At 37.5% G+C, this 22,810-nt stretch overlaps 1 long non-coding RNA gene across 1 annotated transcript in view; it reads right to left on the reverse strand.

Annotated features, from left to right (window-relative positions):
• LOC125613906 overlaps positions 1-22,810 on the reverse strand; it is a 65,671-nt gene that overhangs the window by 2,500 nt on the left and 40,361 nt on the right. The window lies entirely within an intron of this gene.

The following is a 22,810-nucleotide window of genomic DNA, read 5'->3' on the forward strand; positions in this document are numbered from 1 at the left end:
GAGATTCCCCTCACCACAGGTGAAATATAGACCCTGAAGGCTCACCCCCAATGACACACCTCCTCTAGCCACACCCTATCTGCCTACAGTTACCGTCCGGTTAATCCCTATCAGAGGATTCATTCACTGATTACATTAAGGCTCTCATAACCCAATTACTTCACCTCTAATCCCTCTTATACTATCCCACACATGAGCTTTTAGGGGATACCTCACATCTAAATCATAACAGTCATATTTGATCTAGGATACACTCCAACCCAGTATGACCTCATATTAACAACATGTGCAAAGTCCCTATTTTGAATAAGAACATACTCATAGGTTCCAGGTGGACATAAAATTTGTAGAAACACTATTTAACCCAGTATAGTGAGCTACATGAAGGTGGGGATCCTAGGGTTATCATATTTGCTATTTTAATCCTAGCACCTAGCAAATGTAGAGATATTGTATTTATTATAAAAATACATATACATATGTACCTGTGTGTGTGTGTGTATATATATATATGTATGTATATATGTATGTATATATATGTGTGTGTGTGTGTGTGTGTGTGTGTGTATATATATATATATATATATATATATATATATATATATACATGATTAAAAGAATTGCCCTATATCACTGTATGAACTAATAGGCTACATACTAATATGCTTCATCAAATGAATTTTATATTTTAAAAAACTAAAAATACTATAAATAACAGACTGGGGTGTAGTTCAGTGGCAGAGTATATGATGAGCAAGCACAAGGCCCTGGGTTTTATCCCCAGCATCACAAAAATTTTATATCTCCCAGCAGCTCATCAGATTGAGGCAGGAAGATTATGATTTCAAAGCCAGCCTCAGCAACTTAGTCCCTAAGCAGCTCAGCAAGACCCTGTCTCTAAATATAAAAAAGAGCTGGAGATGTGGCTCAGTGGTTAAGTACCCCTGAGTTCAATCCTCAGTACTTGCCAAATAAATTATATATAAGTATCCCTAAGATTTGCTCAAATGAAACTCATGTATTCAACAAGAATACATGAGAGAAAGATGTGACAGAGATACCCAAAGATGGACAGAAAGGGGGCGGGGGAGAGAGAGAAATACTACCAAGGTAGAAGGAAATGGGATGCTTGGGATGCTGCTAATTTTGTGTTGGGAAGGCAAATGTGACATGCAGTGATCCCCCCCTACCCACCCCTGGAACTTGTGGCTTCATGAGGAGGTACTTCTAATAGGAGTTCTTTGAACAGCTCAGAGCAGTCTGACTAAAATTAGGTGGTATTTAATGCAGACAATTATATTGTATTATACTTAAGTTCCCAAATTGACTATAAAGACACAGGGCTCAAAAGCACTGTGCATATAAAGAAGATGTAATGATTTTGATCATAAGGCACTATGAGCATATCAGCTAGAATGGTTTCACCATAATAGAAACTCAGTTCATATGGGCTTTAAGAAATATAAGAGCTGGTGTTTAATATTACCAGAAGTTCAGAAATAATGGGGAGTGTTTTAGGGGTCATGCATAGGATTTAACCTTTGTTTCACTCCTATTCTCTCAGGAATGTTCTCTGCCAAGGGTTACTTTCATTCTCAGGCTAAATTTCTCAAGGTCATATGAAGGAAGTTGTCAAGAAAAATTTAGCCTTGATTTTGAACCAAATTGGAAAGAAGTTTAGGCTTGCCATAAATAGGTTAGACCAATCAGAATCTAACAGTGGAGCTAGAACATATCTACAAAGGCACATCGTTGCCATATGGAAGTGGGTTGAAAGTCTTACTCTTAAACCCAATGTCCAGTACAGTAGCCAACACTGTCACAAGATTGTGAAAGGCTGGTTGGGGACAAAGAAACTATTATTGTTACTGATTCACCATAATGTGCAGGCACTTGATGTACCTTACTCTATTTATTCTTTACAATAAGATGGAGCTTATTAAGGTTTTAGCAACAAGAATATAAAGACTCAGGGGCTAAATAATTTATCCATAGAGAGTGAGTAGTAGAACCACTCATTTTTTCACCAGCATATAATTTAAGACACTGATATAATTTAATGATGTGTCATGGCCTTGATGTAACTCTGAAAAATAAAGATGTTGTTCTGATACCATCATCAGCACATGTTTCTAGCTATTTTTCCCCCTACAATATTGCTCATGTCATGGAAATTCTGTCTGTGCCCCAAAATCCTCATAATTTGCCTGGATAGGTCTTGCTGTGGTCAGAAGGAAATGTCTTACAATGACTCTGGTACTAAAACCTTGATTGAGCTCCTTGTCTCAGGTTTTTCAGCCAATTCTCTCTTTCTTTACTGTGAACTATAATACACATATGGCAGAGTGCAGAAAACCTAACTGTGCACTTCAGTGGACTACCTAACACAACATTGTTAGCACCTAAACCCCGCTAGTGCTTTCTCCCCATCATCATCCCTCAAAGGTAACCATCATCTTGCAAACACTGCACCTACAGAACTTCTGGGAGTGTATCTTGGAGTGGAATGGCTGGGTCATGTTGTAGACACATAAACCTTAGATAGTCCCAATCTATTCATTCAATTTCTGAAGTGGTTATATCAACTTATACCTCTAATAAAAATTTATATAAGAGTTTCTCATGCTCTAACTCTCAATAACACTTTGCATGGATGGATGGTCTTTTTAATATTAACCATTCTAGTGAGTATATAGTGATATCTCTTTATAGTCTGAAAATTTATTTTTTTCCAGTTGCTATTAAGGTTGAATACCTTTTTATTATGATTATTGTTCATTTTGGATGTTGTCTTTTGTAAATAGATTTTCAAATTTCATGACCATTTTTAGATCAGGTTCTTTATATTTTTTAACTTTTAGAAGTTGTTTATCCAATTGCACCTACATTCCTTCCTTATGTTCAGTTATATAGATTAAAAATATTTTCACTGGCTCCATAGCTTTTCCTTTTATTGTCTGTAAAAATTTGGGCTTCCCAGAAGGCAGGCACAAAGTTTAGCATACAGAATATTTATGAAGGAATCCCCTATGGCTCAATAGCTGTGTCAGGGAGAAGCCAGAAACAGAACTGAGCAGTGGGAGAAGTCAGTCTGTGATGCAGGACCAGCCATAGCCTCAGCTAAACCCACAGAGAGTTTTGGAGTGAGACTTGCCCTTCACAGTTGTCCGAGTTGAGTGGAAAAAGCCAAATCTTTACACATCTGTGTCAATCATTTGTTGGCTACATGTCACAGGAGGAAGGGGTGTGATCTTGAGCAAGGCAGCTCTTTACTGCTGAGACAATCGCTGAAGGAAATGACAGCTGCTAGATAGCTGCCAACGGCACTTTCAGCAAGCAAAGAAATAGGTTCCTCACTGAAGAGGAGTCAGCAACACATTCAGTGGCCACATTTCACAAGGTTTTGTTTCTCCTGGGGGTGGGGAAGATAGTAGTTTTGGATTCTTTTATATTGAAATTTAAAATCATTTCTTTTATCTTGAATACATTTTGCTGTTTAAAAATCTGTCCTTACTCAAATTCATGAAGATATCTTCCCATGTTTTTTTCACATTCAGATAGTCAATCTACTTGAAAATTGACATTTTATGTCACGTTTATTTTTTCACATTGGTTTATAATTTTTTGAGCATTGATATATCAGTGAAATAAAAGTGGTAACATATTTAAACAGGAAAAAACAAGTGGTTCTTATGAGCACTTTGAAATATAGGAGTTTGAGAGAATATAGGGGAAGAATAATTAATTTGAATCAACTCCACTTGAAGTCCTTTCTTATATTTAAGTAGTAATCTTAACCATTTCTTATAAGCCAGTTGGAGACCTTTACCTGTGAGGATTAATCCAAAGAGGTAAGAATAGAAAAATAGGCATATACTAGGGATTCAATAAATGGTAGCTTTCCATGATTTGGGGACCAGGGTCAGCCCCAACACACAGCCAGTTCAGAATACTGTAGGTTATCACACTCTCATCCTGGTAGAACATATTTTACTTTTACCATTTCCTACAGGGAAGGAAAAGCTCATCATTTCTCTTATCTGTCTTACTTTTTAGCATGCCCCATAGAATCCGATAAGACTTGACCCGCAGCCAGAACAACATTGTCTACAGGATGTTTCAACACCTGTTTAAAAGCAGATTAACTGTGTGCTGCCATTTCCAGGAGCAGACAAATGGCAATTCATGGAGTCCAGAGTGGAACGTGGCCAGAAGAGTTTCTGCCATCACATTTGCCAGCCTTCAAACACTTTGCAAAATAAATTCTAAGCAGCTCAGTAATGCAAATAATTCATGAAGAATCTGTGCTCCAAAAACACATATGCACATGAAGAAAGAGCAACTTCAGCTCAACTGCATTTTCCTTCACTAGAGTAACATTTAATCAAGATACGAAATCTGAAGCATGAAGCACAGATTAGGACGTTTCTGCGATCCTGAAGATTTCTAATCATTCCTCTAATTCCAATACAAAGAGCCTCTTCAGCAGCCTTACCACTGATGCCTGGTTAAGCAGTTTACAAATAAAATTTTTTTAAAAATCTGTACATCAGAAAGTATGTGTTTGACATCAAAGTTACAACAACAACAAAAACACTCCCACTGTTCGGGATACTTATTCTTTATTAATAAGATGTTGTATTGGTACCAAGCTCCAAAGCATCATCAAAGACCCAAGCTCCTTTCAACTTCCTACTGCATTATCCTAGGGGTATTGACTTGTGTTCCAAGACTTGTGGCTTCATGGTTGCAAGTGGATGCTAATTCTCCAGATGGAGTATCTTTAAATGTCATGTGCTCAAAAGATTTTTATGATATTTTTAATCAGAGATAAGAAAAATTTTGTCAGCTCCCTGTCCCAATGCATACCTGTAGGCTCCCATGCATCTCACTGTCCTGGGACATATGCTTGCCCTTAATTCAACTACTGGTGAAGTGAAAAGAACTATCAGGACTGACTTAGGTCCCTCATGATTTTGATTCACCACCATTCGGGGCACATTGTATTTCAAACAGTGTAGGAGTTCTGACTTCAGCAAAGGAAGGCTAATAGCTGTTGTGTTGGTAACCAATTATGTCAGCCAAAAACACCTGGTTGCAGAAAGAAAGAAAAGAAGTCTACAAGGAAAAACTCCAAATTAAAATGGTGATTATCTTTAGAAGATAAGACTATGTGTAGGGGAAGAGGAGTGTGATTTTCATTTTTCTTTCAAATGTTATATATTTATAAATGTTCTACAGCAACCATGTATTATTTTTATAATTAAGGAAAATACTTTCTTGCAATAGAAAAGCACCTAGAATTTCCACAGCCTACAGAGTAACTGAGGGGTAAGCACCTTAATCTCCAATGAGTTGAATTTCCCTGAAGCTCCTAAGGATCACAGGAGGCATGACTCCAAATGGGAAAGGAACTTTCTGCCCTCTGCAAGGCCCCTCAGTATCATCAACACACACTTGGGAGGCAGAATTTTGCTCTCCCAGAAACCTTCAGCAGTATCTCTGAAGTCTGTGAATAACCTATAATCTTAAGTGTTTAGACTGTGGCCACACACTCCATAGCAATATCTTTAGAGAATAATTCTGAATGTAATTTTTAGTAAAAACAATCAATTACCATCTGTCTGCACAGCAGAGACCCAGATGGGCTTATCACTGGAATGGAATCTTGGGAGGATGGAGGGTGTGAACCAGTGGGAACTGTTTTCTGGCAGCTCCACCCCTGAAATCCTAAACTCAGTCTTGGATGAGTTTGTGTTGTGTCAGTTTCCTTATGTCATGGGGGTAAGAAATGGCAGAGAAGAGAGGAAAAAGAAACAGGCTCTGCCATCACCAACAAGAGCTTTCAGTGTCAAATGATATGGGTCTTCTGAACTGAAAATAGCTGGATATTTGTTCCTTTAAAAAAGTAATAGTTCTGGGCTGGGCACGGTGGTGCACACCTGTAATCCCAGCAGCTCGTGAGGCTGAGGCAGGAGGATCACAAGTTTAAAGCCAGCCTCAGCAACTTAATGAGGCCCTAAGCAACTCAGTGAGACTCTGTCTCTAATAAAATACAAAAAGGAGCTGGAGATGTGGCTCAGTAGTTAAGTGCCCATGGGTTCAATTCTCAGTACCAAAAATAATAAAAATAATAATAATTCTGAACTAAAAATATCTTATCGGTTGTAAGATGGAAAATAGACTGAAAACAAAGCATTAACAAGGACTAAAATAATGAGGTACTGCTATTTGGAATTTAGCAATACTTCTTCACTACTAATAGTAATAATAAAATTTTCAACTTATTTGGTTGGAAATAACTTTCCAAAATGCTAAAAGCTTAACATAAATTATTCCATTTAATCCTCATAGTAGCTCCATAAAGATGAAATTATTGTCATTATTTTACCAATGAGCAAACAATTCCAGGAAGGATTTATAAATTTCCCAACATCACAAAATAACATGATTAGACTAAGTTTTGAAAGCTTCGCTAATTCCAAAATCCATGCACTTAACCACAACTGCTTTCTACATTCACCATCTCCAAAAACTGAGTATCCAATCAAAGAAGCAGAGTCAAATGCTGAAGCCAAAGCTAACATTATAAATATGAAAAAATAAAATTCATATGGAAGCACAAAGGTCCACAAATAAACCAAGAAATCTTGAGTGAAAAGAAGAAAGTTGAAGGCATCACAATACCTGATCTCTAGACGTACTACAGAGCTATAGTAACCCAAACAGTAGTGTGCTGGCATAAAAACAGACACATAGACCAAGGAGACAGAATAGGGACCCAGAAATAAATCCAAGCATCTACAGGCAGCTGATTCTTGACAAAAGTGCTAAAAACATAGTACTCTTCAATTGAAGGAGAGCCTCTTAGAAGATTTAAACTTGACCTTCTCACCCTATTCAAAAATCAACTCAAAATGGATCAAAAACTTAAATGTAAGACCTGAAACTATAAAATTACTAGAAGAAAACATAGGGGGGCTGGGGATGTGGCTCAAGCGGTAGCGCACTCACCTGGCATGCATGCGCCCCCGTTCGATCCTCAGCACCACATACAAAGTACAAACAAAGATGTTGTGTCCACCGAAAACTGAAAAATAAATATTAAAAAAAAATTCTCTCTCTCTCTCTCTCTCTCTCTGTCTCTCTCTCTCTAAAAAAAAAAAAAAAAAAAGAAAACACAGGGGAAACACTCCAAGACATTAATATAGATGATGATTAGTTAGATAAGACCCCAAAAGTGAAGGCAACAAAACAAAATACAGACTAATGGGATTGGATCAAACTAAGAAATTTCTGCATAGCAAAGGAAACAACAGAGTAAAGCAACCTAAGAATGGGAGAAAACATTTGTAAACCATTCACCTGTGAAGGATTAATACCCATAATACATAAAAAGGAGCAAAAAAACTGAATAACAATAACAAAATAAATAATCCAATTTACATATGGGCAAATGATCTGAATAGACATTTCTCAAAGGAAGGAATTCAAGTGGTTAACAAGTATATAAAAAAAGTGCTTAAAATCATTTTCCATCAGTGAAATTCAAACCAAAACCACAATGAGATATCTAACCTCAGTGAGAATGGCTATTATTAAAAAGACAAAAAATCAAAAATGCTGGCAAGAATGTTGATACAAAAGAAATTCTAATAAACCGTTGGCACAAATGTAAATTAGTACAGCCATTATGGAGGACAGTATGAAGTTTCCTCAAGATAACTGAAAATAGTTCTACCATGTGAACCAGCTACCACATTTCTGGATATATATGCAAAAGAAATAAAATCAACCTACCAAAGAGAGAGCTGCACACTCATGTTTATTGCAGCACTATTCACAACATCTAAGATAAGAAATCAACCTAGGTGCCCATCAACAGATGGATGTATTAAAATATATGGTACATAAAAAAATAGAATATTATTCAGCCATAAAAGAATGAAATCCTATAATTTGCAACAAAGTTAATGGAACTTGGAGGGCCTTGTTAAGTTAAATGTGTCAGACATAGACAAAATTGCATGTTTTCTCTCATGTGTAAGTTAGAAGTTCATCTGTATGTAGACTGGTGATTACTAGAGGCTAGGGAGGGGAGGAAGGAGGAGAATAAACGAAGATTGAATGCTGGGTACCAAAGCATGAATAAATAGAAGAAATAAGTTTTAGTAGTATATAGCAGTGTTCTGATTATAGTTTGCAGAACCTATTATGTATTTTATGAATCAGTAAAAGAGAGAAACTCGAAGACTTCAAACATAAAGCAGTGAAAAGGAGATAGTAAAGATAAGCACTATTGGTGCATGCCTATGATTCCAGCTACTCAGAAGGCAGAGGCAGGAAGATTGCAAGCTAAAGATTAGCCTGGACCATTTAGTAATACCCTGCCTCAAAATAAAATAAAAAGAGTTGGGGATATAGCTCAGTGTAAGAACACTAGTATACACTGGTATGCCTAGTATGCACTGGACCTGGGGTGCAATCTCTAGTGCAGAAAAAGAAGAAAGAGAAAGAGAGAGAGGGAAGGAGGGAGGGAGGGAGAGAGATGAAGATGCTAATTAACCTGATTTGATTAGTATCCATTGTATACATGTATCAAATTATCACCCTATACTCCATTAATAGGTATAATTAAAATTACAATTCAAAAAAACAAAAATTTTAGAAAGAAATGTGAGAAGATATTTCTAGCTAAACTGATGGAAGAAAGCAAAAGAGACCTATGAGAATCTAATATTAGGACTCCTTTATATTCAAAAAATCCTTTAAGCCAATATTTTAAAAATAAAGCAATCATGTTTCTTAATTTCAACACCAATGTGTTCATCTCCGAGCTTTGCAACATCCCCCAGTAGGAATGAGAATGACACTCACAGACGCTGAGAATTTAATGAACATCATATGATCTGAAGACAGTGGCAATGGCAAACCCCAGATGCACTTCTTAGCACCTTGTATATTTACACAGTCCAGTTTCTTCAAGAAACAATTATGGTTTTTTTGCTGACATATTAACTATGGTGGCAAAAGTCAAATTTTTTCCTAGATTGCCCCAATGCAATCTGGAAGTAAAGGCCTTAAAGGATGGCCAAGCAGAGAACAAAGCACAACCCGAGAACGATCACAATGGAGTAAGACATAGAAGCAAACTATCAGGCTGAGGTGACTTGAAATTTGGATCTGGGCTCAAAATCTACTTCCTCTGGAATTAAACTCTATGTGAACATATCCCCTCATTGCTTGGAGAATTTTTTCAACAAATATAGGCTGAGCACTTATGGATAGGGAAGAATGTCAAACTAGGCTCAACTTCTACCCCACATATAAATATACCAATTTTAGAACCATTATAATATAAAAAAAAAAGTACATTTTAATTTATATTATTTTAGTTATGATTGGAGTGAAGTACAGGTTAAAAAAGTCAAAGCACTAGTGAAATGCCTTTCTAACATACCTATCTAGAAAAGAGAAAAATATGTAGAGAACAGCTATTTTTTTTAAATATTGGACAACAAGTGATCAGTTCAGGAATGCAAGCAATAAAAGAAGTAGAAAACCACCAAGGTGACCCCTAAATTTCTATTTAGAGCTGTTATCTGAATTATCGAAACCGCTGAAGTGTAACATTAGAGAAGCACTCCAAAGCAAACACATAAAGCAGGGCTCATTTAAAAAGGGGTAACACAGACTTCTCCCTGGAGGGAGAAGGGGCCATAGTTGGTATGCTGGTATCCCAAGAAGTGAAAGCATTCTTCCTTTTTAGATGTTCTAGGCTTCCTTTGTTCTCCTGCTCTCTTCCCCTTATCTCTCTCCAGGCCCAGGAGATGCTCAGGTGGAATAGCCAAAAGGTGAGAAGCAGATGGGCTGGAGGGGCCAAGCAGGAAGGGGGCCCCTTTTGTAACTCCCTGTAGGGAGGGACAATCCCTGGGACAGCTTACTTTAGCAACTAGTTGGAGCTGAGGCTGGTTTTCTAGATAAGGGTGGAGGAAGAGCTCTGAAGGTATTAACATTTCAATCCCGCTCCAACTTCCCAGACCCAAATTTGCCTCCTTGATCTGATTTAACCCCATTTACCTATCTATACAGACTGCCTATGTTAATTCTAGCTTCATCATCACAGGGGAAAGGGGAGCCCACGGTTTTCTGACAGAGTTGAGAAAAAGATCAGAGCTCAGAAAGGCTGAGAAAACTGAAATTTGAGGCAAAAAGTAGTGGGTAAATGAATGTATGTGGAGAAATGATCAGAAATCTGCACAGGATTTCTCTTAAATATATTGTTGAAAACTCAGACAAAAATGTGTATAGCAACTCATATGCAAAGATCTACCAGAAATCCTAAGGTGAAAAATTCAACAGCTCACACTAGGATAAGAAGCATTCTCATTTCCAGTCAGAGGGAAAGAGTTTTGTTTTGGGTTTGGCCTTACTCACATAGAGATTCAATTAGAACCCCAGAAGGATAGCAAGTTGAAATTAAGGTCAACAATCTGCCAAAAGGAAGGCTTAACACAATTTTCAAGGATAGTTACATAGGCAAAATGATAGAGTAGGAGGCCATCAGCCCTCATTTGCCCATAGAAACACAAAAATGCAACTAAAATCCAGATAAAATCAACTTACAGAATTTCTAGAAACCATCCAAGTTCTGCAGGTACAAAGTAAACACCCAATCAAGAAAAAGCTACTTTTAAACCAGGGGGAAACTTTGCGGCATCTTTATTTGCCCTTGTACCATCCACTCTCTGGCATGCTATAGACTTAGTCTTAGGAGATGGCATCCTGGTTCCCAATTCCCTCCCTAAAATCAGAGGGAACAGAGAAAATCTTATTCACAACATCCTAACTTTTCTGGGGGATGCCTGAAGACTGTTTGTCTAACTTAGATCTCAGACAGGCTCTGATAAAAACACAAAAATGATTCAGGAAGAGGATGTGTTTTAATTTTCCCCTTTTCATTGTATAAATGAATATTACATGTGAGGTGTTGTCACAGGTGCTACTTATGAAGTTGAGGGGGAGAAATAAAGAATGTCCATGCATTTCTGCCCTTTTCAATGTTTATTCACTCAAATCACTCAATACAATTTCACTCTATAAGTTCTTAATCAAGAAAAATGACAATTATCAATGCTGGGCACTACAATAGACATATCAATTCAAAGCAAAAAATTCTAAGTTAACTTTAAGCACTGCAAACACACTTAATCACGACAGACAGACTTATTACAGACATTCCCTCTGCATGCTAAGCTCAAGTGCCAGATTCAGAGTCTCAAGTCTTAGGTCTTAAGTCCAACAGAAGCACACTCGCTCAGATCAGAGCAATCAGGTCAGCCACTGGTAGAGGCTTCTTCTGGAGTGGAGTTGACAGCTGATTGAGGAGACAGTCATAGGGAGACATTGCCATTCTCACCAGAGTCAAGAGGCTGCTATAGAGCTTAAGAGTGGTAAGAACAATGCAGAGGATCAGGCAGATGATGAGAAGAGTTGGGATGCCAGTCCAGGTCCTCATCAGGCTCTCCAGCATGTGTGCATCAGTATCAGCTAGTTATAATGTCTCTTTATTTGCTCCATTATTTATACTAAATTTTGTGGCTTCTGCTTGATTTTCGGGTCCCAATCAGCTATTACCAGGGTTCTTAGTGACATCTTACATTTTAGAGTCAGGACATATAGTTTAGTGATTTCCGTCCTGATCTTACACCTTGGACTTTCATCAGGGTTGTGGAAAGTGACTTGTCTTCATCAGGCTATGTCTGATTGACATACTGAAGGGCTCTGTAGGCTTTGTGCCTGGTGGGACTGCAGGTTTAGTTAAAATGGAGTTGCTTAGGCTAAGACCATCCTTACTGTCGGGTCCATGGTGGTGACTTAGGAACAAAGCACCAAGCAACCCACTGCGCAGGAAAGAACCACCAATCAGGCACCAATGGAATTGCCTGTCAATCAGTGGGGTCTCCTGGCCAATCCTGGATCTTAGCCAGCTCCCCCAGACAACCCCAGTAGGACAAGGAACTCTAAAACTCCTTTTCCTGTCCCAAGCCCTCCCTTCCTGCCCTAAGCCCCATAAAAATTCCAGTCCAGTAGAGCCCCCACATGGTTTCTCCTCAGACCCTCTTCTTGCCCAGGAGCGAAATCTCAATAAAGCCTCTTTCAGTGGCCTTTTTAAATCTGCCTCCTTTTGGTCCCCATCTGCCTGACCTTACACTTACAGTTAAGCTAAGGCCATCCTTACAGGTGTGAAAATTTCAAAATCAAAGTGAAGTTGTGCCAATCCTACTCAAAAAAAGAAAAAGTTCAAGAGGTTAGATTATTGGTGAGACATACAATAGACCATCTAGGGCCCAAGGGAGAATCTCAAGTGAGATTTTGGGAAATTAAGAAATTCAAAAGGAGTATTTTAGGGAACTAACAAAGATTCACAAAAACCAAGGCAAGATATACACTGAGAAAAGACTTTAAAAGACTTAAACTTAGCTAATCCCTAGGTTCAAGAATGCTCAAATAGTTTGTGAAGAAACACCCAATCACAGAGCCAGTCTTCCAAGACTGTGAGAGTTGGCTGTTTTGTATTGTTTTGGTTCGTTTCTTCCCTTTTAGGAAACAACAAAATTCATAAAGCATACAAGAAATTGGAAAACATGGCCAATACAAAGGAACAAAATAAATTGGCAGAAGCTGTCCCTAAAAATGAACAGGCATAGAATTTATAAGACAAAGACCTTAAAACAAATGTCTTAAAGATGTTTGAGGAGCTAAAGAAAAACATGAGCAAAGAACAAAAGGAAATCAGGAAAATTACATATGAACAAAATAAGAATATCAACAAAGAGATAGAAAGCATCAAAGGAACCAAAAAGCAGTTTAGGAGATAATACAAGCTTTGAAAAAGTTATAAGAGTTTTTGAGATTTAAATATACTACAGTGTATTTAAATGTTTAAAAAAATCAGCAAACTTAAAGACAGAACATTTGAAATTCATGAGTCCAAAGAGAAAAAGAATGAAAAATATGAATAGAGCCTAAGGGATGTATGGGGAATTATCAAGCAGATTAACACATGCGTTATGAAAGTCTCAGCAGAAGGATAAAAGAGGTGGAGAGATTATTTAAAGAAACAGTGGCCTGAAATTTCCCAAATTTTATGTAAGATTTGAATATACAAATCCAAGGAACCCAACAAATGTTGAGTAGGGTACACCAAAGAGATCTACATCGAGACACACTGATGTCAACGTCAAGTCAAATTGATGTCAATTGAGAAAGAGAGAATCTTCAACAGCAGGATAAAAGCAACTCATCACAAATTATGGAACCTCAATAATTTATCAACAGATTTAACAGCCATAACTTTGGAGACCAATAGGTAGAGAGAAGATATATTTTAAAATGATGAAAGAAACTGTCAACTGAGAATTTTATATATAGAAAAATTGTTTTTCAAAAAACAAAAAATAAGGAAGAAACCAAGATATTCCCATATAAACAAAAGTCAAAGGAATTCATTTCTATTAGACTTTCTGTCAGGTCCTTGCTTAGCAACTGAAAGGCCATCTTAAGTGACAGTGGACATTTTAAGAAAAATTTCACTTTCCCGCCCAAGGACCACTTCCTCATACCAACCCAACTCTTCCCTTCACCACCAGCATTCTTTCCCGCCCAAGGGTGTATCACCACTCCCTCATACCAACCCCACCCTTCAACACCCGCATCAGGATCTGCCCAGCTATAATCCCTAAACCTGCCCCATAAAAGTCCAGAACCCCAAGTCTGTGGAGAGATGGCCTTTATTTGTCGGCTCTGACAAACAAACTCTGCTATGTATCTCTACCTGGTCTCCATCTTTCATTCCTCACTTACCCTTCTCCTGGTTCCTCTCTTTCCTTTCACTTTCTATAGAAGAAATGTAAAAGAAGGTCCTTGGAGTTGAATTCAAAGGATACTAGGCAGTAATTCAAAGCCACATTAAGATATAAAGATTTCTAGTAAAAGTGGGTAAATGCAAAAACCACTATGTTGTAACTCTGGGTTGTATCTTCTCTTTGTATTTTCCCACTGATTAAAAAATGTTTTTAAAAAGTTATAAATCTATATTAATGGGTACACAGATTTTTAAAATGTCATTTGTGCAACTGGTAGCAAGGATGGGGCTATAGCCATATAGGAGTAGATTTTATATACGATGAAGTTAAGATGGTCTAATTAGATCAGTGGATGAATGATCATTAGGTGAAGTTAAGGTAGTCTTAGTTAAAGCAGATCCTTCTAATACAAGGAAATTGAAAATCTGATGAATCATATATCTATTCAGGAGACTGAATCACTTATTAAAATCTGAAACCAACAAACAAAAAGGCTCAGGATCAGATGACTTCATGGGTGAATTCTACCAAGAATATAAAGAAGAAAAAAACATTGATCCTTTTCAAACTCTTCCCAAAAAACGGAGGAAGAGGGATACTTCCTAACTCATTCCATGTGTCCAGTGTTATCCTGATACTAAAAACAGATACAGGTACCACAAGAAAAGAGAACTATAGACCAATACAGTTTACACATATTAATATAATAATCCTCAACAAAATACTAATAAAAAAATTCACCAGCATATTAAAAGAATTAAATATTCTGACCAAGTGGAAGTTACTCCTAAAATATAAGAATTGTTCAACACATGAAAATCAAGGTAACGTACCACATTAACGGAATGAAATAAAATAGCCACACGATTGTCAAAATTGATGCAGAAAGTATTTGACAAAATTCAACCCTCTTTGCCAGGCACAGTGGCATACAGCTGTTATACCAGCTATTCAAGAAGCTGAGGCAGGAGGATCAAATATTCAAGGCCAGTCTGGGCAATATTCAAGACTCTCTCAAAAATTAAAAAGGCCTGGGGATGTAGTTCGTGTAGAGTGGCCACCTAGCATGGTCCCAGTGAGGCTCCAGGTTCAAACTCGAGTACCATGAGGAAAAAAAAACTCAGTACTTTTTCAAAATAAAAATAGTCAACAAAGTAGTAATAGTAGCTAATATGGGAGGAATAGAAACATTACCATTGGAAAACCACGCTATTGACTGTGGCAAGCAAGACCCCAATAAATGTGAAAACTGAAAGAGAAATAGAGTATTAGCACAGACTCAAGATATCTCCTCCAAAATACTTACTAATAGGGAAAACAGTAGCTTGGCACTGGAGAAACCTAGCGGCCACCACCTTACACAAATGACGAAGGCCAACTGCACCAATTGTGAGACATACCAACATCATGAACTCTAATACATGACGCATTCATTAGGCCACAGCACTTCTGTGACATTGCTGCCAAACATGTCTAACTACAAATTAATCATCAGAAAATATCAGATTAATCCAAACTGAGGAATAATTTACAAACTACCTGACCAGACATGTTCAAAATGCCAAAGTCATGAAAGACATGGAAAGACTGAGGAAAATGTCACGGTTTGGAGAAGATTTTGAAGACATCACAACTCAATGGAATGTTGAATATCAGATTGAATCTTGGAATGGAAAAAACAGATGTTAATGAAAATCTGAATAAAATCTGTAGCTCAGATAAAAGTGTTATGCTAATATTAATTGCTTAGTTTTCATAATGGTACTATGGCTCTTTAAGATGTCAACATTAGAGGAACTTTGGGTAAAGGACAAATAGGTATTCACTGTATAATTTTTGGAAATTTCTATAAGCCTAAAACTTTTTCAAAATGCAAATTTAAAAATAAAGCACAGGCTCTGAAAACATACCACCTGAGTTGCATTCTAAATCTGCCCCCTTACGATTGTGTACCATTATAAAATTTGTCTAATCTTTCTAAGCCTTTGTTGCTCTAACCTAGAATAAAAATAGCAAGAACATTAACTTCAAATGTTTCTGTAGAGGAATAAATGAAACAAGACTTATAAAAATGCAGTATTAAAACATCAGCTCTTATTAAATGTAATGATTTTTGTCCTACAGAAATTTTAAATTTTAATGCAGTGTTTGACTATGGTTTCTGAGTTTTGTTTTACTTAGATAAGACACTCCCCACTCCAAAGCTATAAAAAGGTTGCCTATTTTTTTCCTGAGATTTTTATAATTCACTTTTTATTTTTAAATCTTCACTCCATATGGAACTTATTTAAATGTAAGAAGTGAGTTTAAAGCTCACTTTTATCTTTTTATTTCTTCTTCTTTTACTTTTTTTTTTTTTTACAGATGGCCAGTCATTGGTTATATCATCACTTATGAAATAATCCATCTTTTTTTCATAGGCCAGTCTTCATGCTCAGCAGTATACTAAGACATAAATCTTTCAGTTATTTCTACTTGGCCCCTATAAAGGCAACCTGAGCTTAGAAAAAAATTATTATCTGTTAAACAGAGCTGAAAACCAAGTGTGGGGAGAATACAGACATCAGTGAGAGATATCACAAATATCAATGGACCCATAAATAGGGTTCTTGGTAACTATTAAACCGTTCCTTTTGAGGACACCAGTAAATTTCCAAATACCAACTGCAATAGCTCTCTCCCCTACCCCCACTCTAAGAGTTGCCTGATCTTTCTGTAAAATTTTCTTCTTTGGCTTCTACATTCAAGACAAAAGTTAGATGCTTGCTGCTATCCTTTAGAAGCACCCTGTTCTACTACTTTCTATTTTTTCCTCCCTCTTGCATACTATCTTCTGCTCTAACATTGTTTTTCTAAAACCTCACCTCAAACTAGTGCTCTTCAAAATCTGTCTTCATTTCTCTTCTCATTTTAGCTGTTCTCCCTGGGCTTTCTCATCAGTTCAAATTGTCGATTATGACCTATGGGATTCTTATCCCATATTTATCCTTCCAAGTCAGAGAAATTCTGATTCAGGTCAAGTTCTAAGATGCAGAGACAGAGTCTAGGATTCTTGTTCAAATGATGCATTAGTAGCCAGTAGCCAGCTTTTATGAAAAACTAGCTACTCATATAGTGAGGAAAGCAGGATAGGAGAAGATTCTAAGCAATGACGTGCCCTCTCCTGGAGACTAGCAGTAGCACCTTGAATTAAAGTGACCAGATCCCCCTGTGTGTGAAGAAGCCACTGGCTACTGGCTTCTTCTGGAGCTGGGTTGGAGACATATATTGGGAAAGATAGCTTCTGTCCAGCAAAAGATAGTTTTCTGGAGCAGGGCAAATTGTTGGTCTTTAGCATCACATCATACAGCAAATAAGGGAAAGGAGTACTGGTAAAGGAGATCTAGGCAGGCAAAGGCATCTAGTTCAACACCTATACATCTCAGATTCACTTGTTTCTCATATTGAGTCTACACTATCCAGGTATAGTTACTCCAGGATTCTAGTTGGTTCTGATTTCTAGAAAACTTCTAAGAGAAGATTTAGTGGTAGATTTACTGCCGTTTGGTCCTGAAAGATAATATATCCCACATACACAACTGCCTTGGCTAAGACTTCTGCTAATCTGGGTCACCAATCTGGTGAGTTGGCTCAGACCCTCTTCCCTAAGGGTTCCTAGCTCCTTGGAGATCTGGTCTTTGTCAGAGCATAATTACTATACTTTCTCATTATAGTAAAAAGATACCCAAGTAGAACATGTAGATCCTAACATCTTTTTCTGTTTCCCTATTATGCAGTAGTAATTCAACTCTTCATGAAAATCAAGTTCAATTACCCTGGTTTAATGGACTTCTAACACAAAGATCCCAAGGTGACCAAGTGGTGTTGGTACATTTAAATTTCATGGGACTCTCACTGTGTCACCTAAGAATGTGCATCCCCTCTAGAATGTGGAACCTCCAGGCACACCAACTGAAAGTCAAAGGAAAGAGAAACTGAATTACCAAATGGGTCACTGGAAATGATGGTGGTTGGAAATGATCACTCCTACTTCCGTTCTTTAATTCTGGATCCATGAATTACATTTGTATGATCCAATACATTGGATCCATGAATTACAGGTATGCCACCATAAAATGGCCTAACTTTAAGGCATATAATCCACCACAAAGAATAATACCCCATACTCATAGGATATCTCACCTGTGGCCTTAAAAAGCCCTCTAAAACATGTGCCAAGTAGAAGGATGAGCAGATTTTTCTGGCCTCACTGTCCACTGCCCTAACTTCTTGGCTATGAAATATCATGTTTCACCATATCCTTGTTGCAGATTTTATGACTATTTATTTTTTGCAAAAAAAGTGGGATGTAACCAGTATGTGACATTTTTTTTTATTGTGCCAGTCTTACTTTAAAATTATTTATTGCTAAGCTGCTATCATTGATTTCATTATCTGATGCACTGCCTTCAGCACCACTCATATAAGGTGTGTTTACTGTTAGTACTGGAGCACTCTAAACAAACCATACAAGTGGGCCTTTGTACATACACTGACAATGTTCATACCGCGAGAATACAAAGCTCTGGGCCCTCAGTGTGCAAGAAGGCAAATGCATATCCATATTCCACTGGCGAAAACATTTCTGCTCTGTTTATCTTTACAGCAACAAGATGAACAGAATTATACCACATGATGATAACATGATGAAAGTTTCTAAACCAATTTTTGGACTGAAAAAATTGTGTGACTATTATGGGGTGAAATATGGCAGTCCCTCAGAGTCCCTCTTGTGGCATACCATGCCGTTAAATCAGATATTTTATGATGCCTCACTTGGTGCTGGGCTGAGGCACTGCAGGCAGGAAGTGAATCCATACCCAGAATGTGTGCCAAACCCAACATGAAATGTTTTCCTTCCTAAGGCAATATGGGTTAATCAAAGTTGCCCTCAAGAATCTAGATATTTCTTTTAAGGCATGGAACTATATCAAGGGGTTCACCATTGGTCGTTGTTGATAGCAGTAGTTACTTCATCCTTAGTGAGAGGAAGCCCATGCTCTTAGGCCCATGATTATTCCTCTATCACTTTACCTACTTTATTCATGAATCTATTGTGCAAACACAGGGAAGCTGAGGACAGAGGCTGGTGGACAATTGGTCCATCTCAACCTGGTCATTTGGTTGATTGGTGGTCTTCTGTAGGAGATGCCTTCTGGCAGGCCCTAATGCCCAATATCAAAATCCTCACACTTAGCATCCACTTCCATAGGCCATGCTACATTGTTCTTCTTTCTCTCTTCATTCTATAGACTTTCCTCTCTGCAGTTTCTCATGTTGCTTCTTACAGGACCCTAATCAACCAACCAAGCCATTCACCACTACTAGTGAGTTTATGTGTATCTTGAGCTGCACCTCTTCACACAAAGTGGATGGTCAAGTACACAGCCCAGAGCTCTTACCGTCATCCTGAGAGGGACATAGAGTATCAGCAATCCATTTTCAGATTGTACCACTGTACCCAGGCTTACTTCCTTACTCTTCACTTAGTATGGTCAATTCTACCACTTAACCCCTTGAAACTAGGCTCCTTAACCATTTCTATTTCCTTAGTTCAAGCCCTCATGTGCCTCATGAGCTTATAAAGCTCCAAACAATATCCATGTCTTGATTCTCTTTTTTTAGTTTCCACTCAAACAGAGCTGCCAAAAACATCAATCTCACCCCCATTACTTAATAAATTAAGATCATTTAAAAATCGTCTATTACCTATATAATAAAACCCAAACTTGTTAGCATGATGTACAATATCCTTGGTGTCCTATAAAAATTTCCCTTTCTGAGATTTCAAGATGGCCAAATTGCACTCACCTCCACATCTACAAAGAACTAAATCAATAGGTAGATAGCTGTATGTTGAAGAAGTAAACCCAGGGGAGATGCTGGAATTTGGCAAGAGAGAGACTGAAATCTTTAAGATTCAAGAGATCTGGAATGACAGTATAGAATGACAAAGTACCCCATCGATTGCCACCCCAGCTCCCCAGCCGGGTGAGATGGTTGACTCCTCTCAGTGAGGGTACCAGTGAGCTGGCAAGTCCCAGCATGCTCATCAGCACGGACACTGGCAATCCTAGCTACTGGAAAGTGTCACAGTTGTCACAGGCTTGCATCCCAGTTGAGGAAGTCTGCACAGTGGCTTTGCTCTGGAGAAAGATCTCCGATCATCTTCCCACAAACCTCCAGGACCCAGGCTGCTGTAGTGAGGTGCTATCTTGAAAAGTAAGCTATTGTCAGATTTCACACAGTTCTAGGGGTCAGAAACCCTGCATATTTCTGTCTCTGGGATCCCACAGACATTCCTACCCTACCTCAGAACTTTGCTGAACAAACAATGGGTCTTTAAAGAAATCAAAAAGGATATTTAAAAATTTTTCTACAATGAATGAAAATTGAAACACAATATACCAAAACTTCATGGGATACAGAATAAGTGATATAAAGAGAGAGGTGTATAGTGATAAATGCATACATCAAAACATAGAAAGACCTTAAATAAATGACCTAATGTTGCATCTCAAGGATCTAGAAAAGCAAGAGGAAACTAAACCCAAAATTATTACAAGGAAAGAAACAACAAAGACAAGACAGAAATCAATGAACGAGAGTATTTTTTTAAAAACTACCAACAAAGGTGCCCTTCAACAGATGAATGGATTTTTTTTTAAATGTGGTATGTATATATTGGAATATTACTCATCCTTAAAGAAGAATGAAATTATGGCATTTGCCAGTAAATGGATGGAACTGGAAACTATCATGCTAAGTGAAATAAGCCAATCCCCCCCAAAACCAAAGGCTGAATGTTTTCTCTGATATGTGGATGCTAATTCACAATAGAGGAGGGAGGCTAGGGAAGAATAGAGGTACTTTAGATTAGTCAGAAGGAGTGAAGAAAGGAGAGGGCATTTTGGGGTAGGAAGGATAGTAGAATGAATCTGACATTATTACCCTATGTGCCTATATACATATGATTCTACATCATGTATGACCAGAAGACTGAGAAATTATACTCCATTATATATGATGTATTAAAGTGCACTCTACTGTCATGTATAACTAATTGAAATAAATTAAAAATTTTAAAAAACACAAAAGATCAATGAAATGAAGAGTTGATTTTCTGAAAATATACCATCTTACCTCATTCCAGTTAGAATGGATATCACTACCACCAACAACAACATGCTGGTGAGGATGTGGAGAAGAAAGCACTCACACACTGTTGGTGCAAATGTAAATCAGTACAACTATAAGAAGAGCAGAATGGAGGATCCCCCCAAAAGTAAAAATGCATGTACTGCATGATCTTGCTTTCCTGTTTCTGAGTATTTACCCAAAGGAAATGAAATCATCATTATCAAAGAAACACCTGTATGCCCATGTTTATTGATATGGCACTGTTCACAATACTTAGGACATGAATTCAACCTAAGCACCCATCAAAGAGATGAATAGATAATGAAAATGTAGTATACATACACAGTGAATATTATTCATCAATGAAGAAGACTGAAATCCTATAATTTGCAGCAAAATGGATAGAACTGTAGGACATTAACTGACATCAGTCAAACAGCAAAACAAGTACCACACATTCTCTCTCATCTATGGAATCAAACAAATGTCAACCTAAATGTAGGATAATGATTACTAGAGGTTGGGAAGGGTGGAGAAAGGAAGGATGGTTTTGATTAGTGTATGTTGTATCTATGTGTTGAAATATCGCACTGAAACCCATTAGTATGTACAATTAATATATATTAAACAAAAATTATATATAATATGTCATATTATATATGATTGAATATATAAGTGAAACCCCTCTCGGTCCCCCAGCCCTGAAATGGATTCACAACATTTGTAACATTTTCTGAACAGCTTTTAAACTTTGGGAAATATTTTCAAATTTTATTCATCAGTCTGTTGTTTACTTTACTTATAATGTCTTAATATCTTGGCCTATTTCAGGTATCAAATTACTTCTGGCTGCACAGAATAAGACAGGAAGCATTATATACAATTTGATTTTCTGCACACAGTTTGTGGGATTGGTACCCACAACTAATGTACATTTTGGGGAAAAAAATTCATTGGTGAAGTAATCATTTCTTTTTTACAAGGCTTTAGATTCTGGAATAAATCTTCCCTTTATTATTTTAGAAATTTAGACATTTTCAACCTTTCCCATTATTTCCATGTATATGATGCCACAACACAAACCAGACAGCTTGCTCCTGCTCCCTCAGACCACATTTATGCTTTGGCATATATTAGTACTGTCCCCTCTTGCTTACTTCTTTGGAAAACGTCTCTAATTTTAAGACACAGATCCTAAATTGCATGCTCTATTGAAGCCTTGGTTCTTTGCCAGCACATGTGGCTAATGTGGTATATCTCCTTACCTGTGCATATCTTCTGTGTTGTATGTGATTTTATATACCTATTTCACTCACTACTCTGTGAGCGCCTAGAGACCAAGAATTGTATCTTAGCCTTCAGGCTCCAAATGTCCCCTGAACATAGCAGAGTCTAGCTAGAGGGAAATTAATCAGGTGGATGGCTATACTGTTCTGTAGGGTGGAAAAGACTGGAATTCTCAATGAGACCTCTAGGTCCCAAAGGAAAATTATAATGAATTCTGAAAACTTTAATCAGAAATTCAAACTCAAATGCCATCAGGGGTCAGGCAGGTCACAGAATGGCATGAGTCAGCTGTAAGTAATGATCAGGAAGTGATAAGGGCAGAGGAATTTATGCAAATATCTACCCTGCCTCAGTGATTTCAAAACTAATTATAACAAACAGAAGTACCCTATACTGATCAACTGTCGCCTTCCCATATCTTGACGTTCTCATATGTGAGAGCTCTAGTCTGCAATCTTCAAGGACAATTTTATTAT

This window comes from Marmota marmota, unplaced genomic scaffold (genome assembly GCF_001458135.2).
Source record: "Marmota marmota marmota unplaced genomic scaffold, marMar, whole genome shotgun sequence".
Taxonomy (NCBI): Eukaryota; Metazoa; Chordata; class Mammalia; order Rodentia; family Sciuridae; genus Marmota; species Marmota marmota.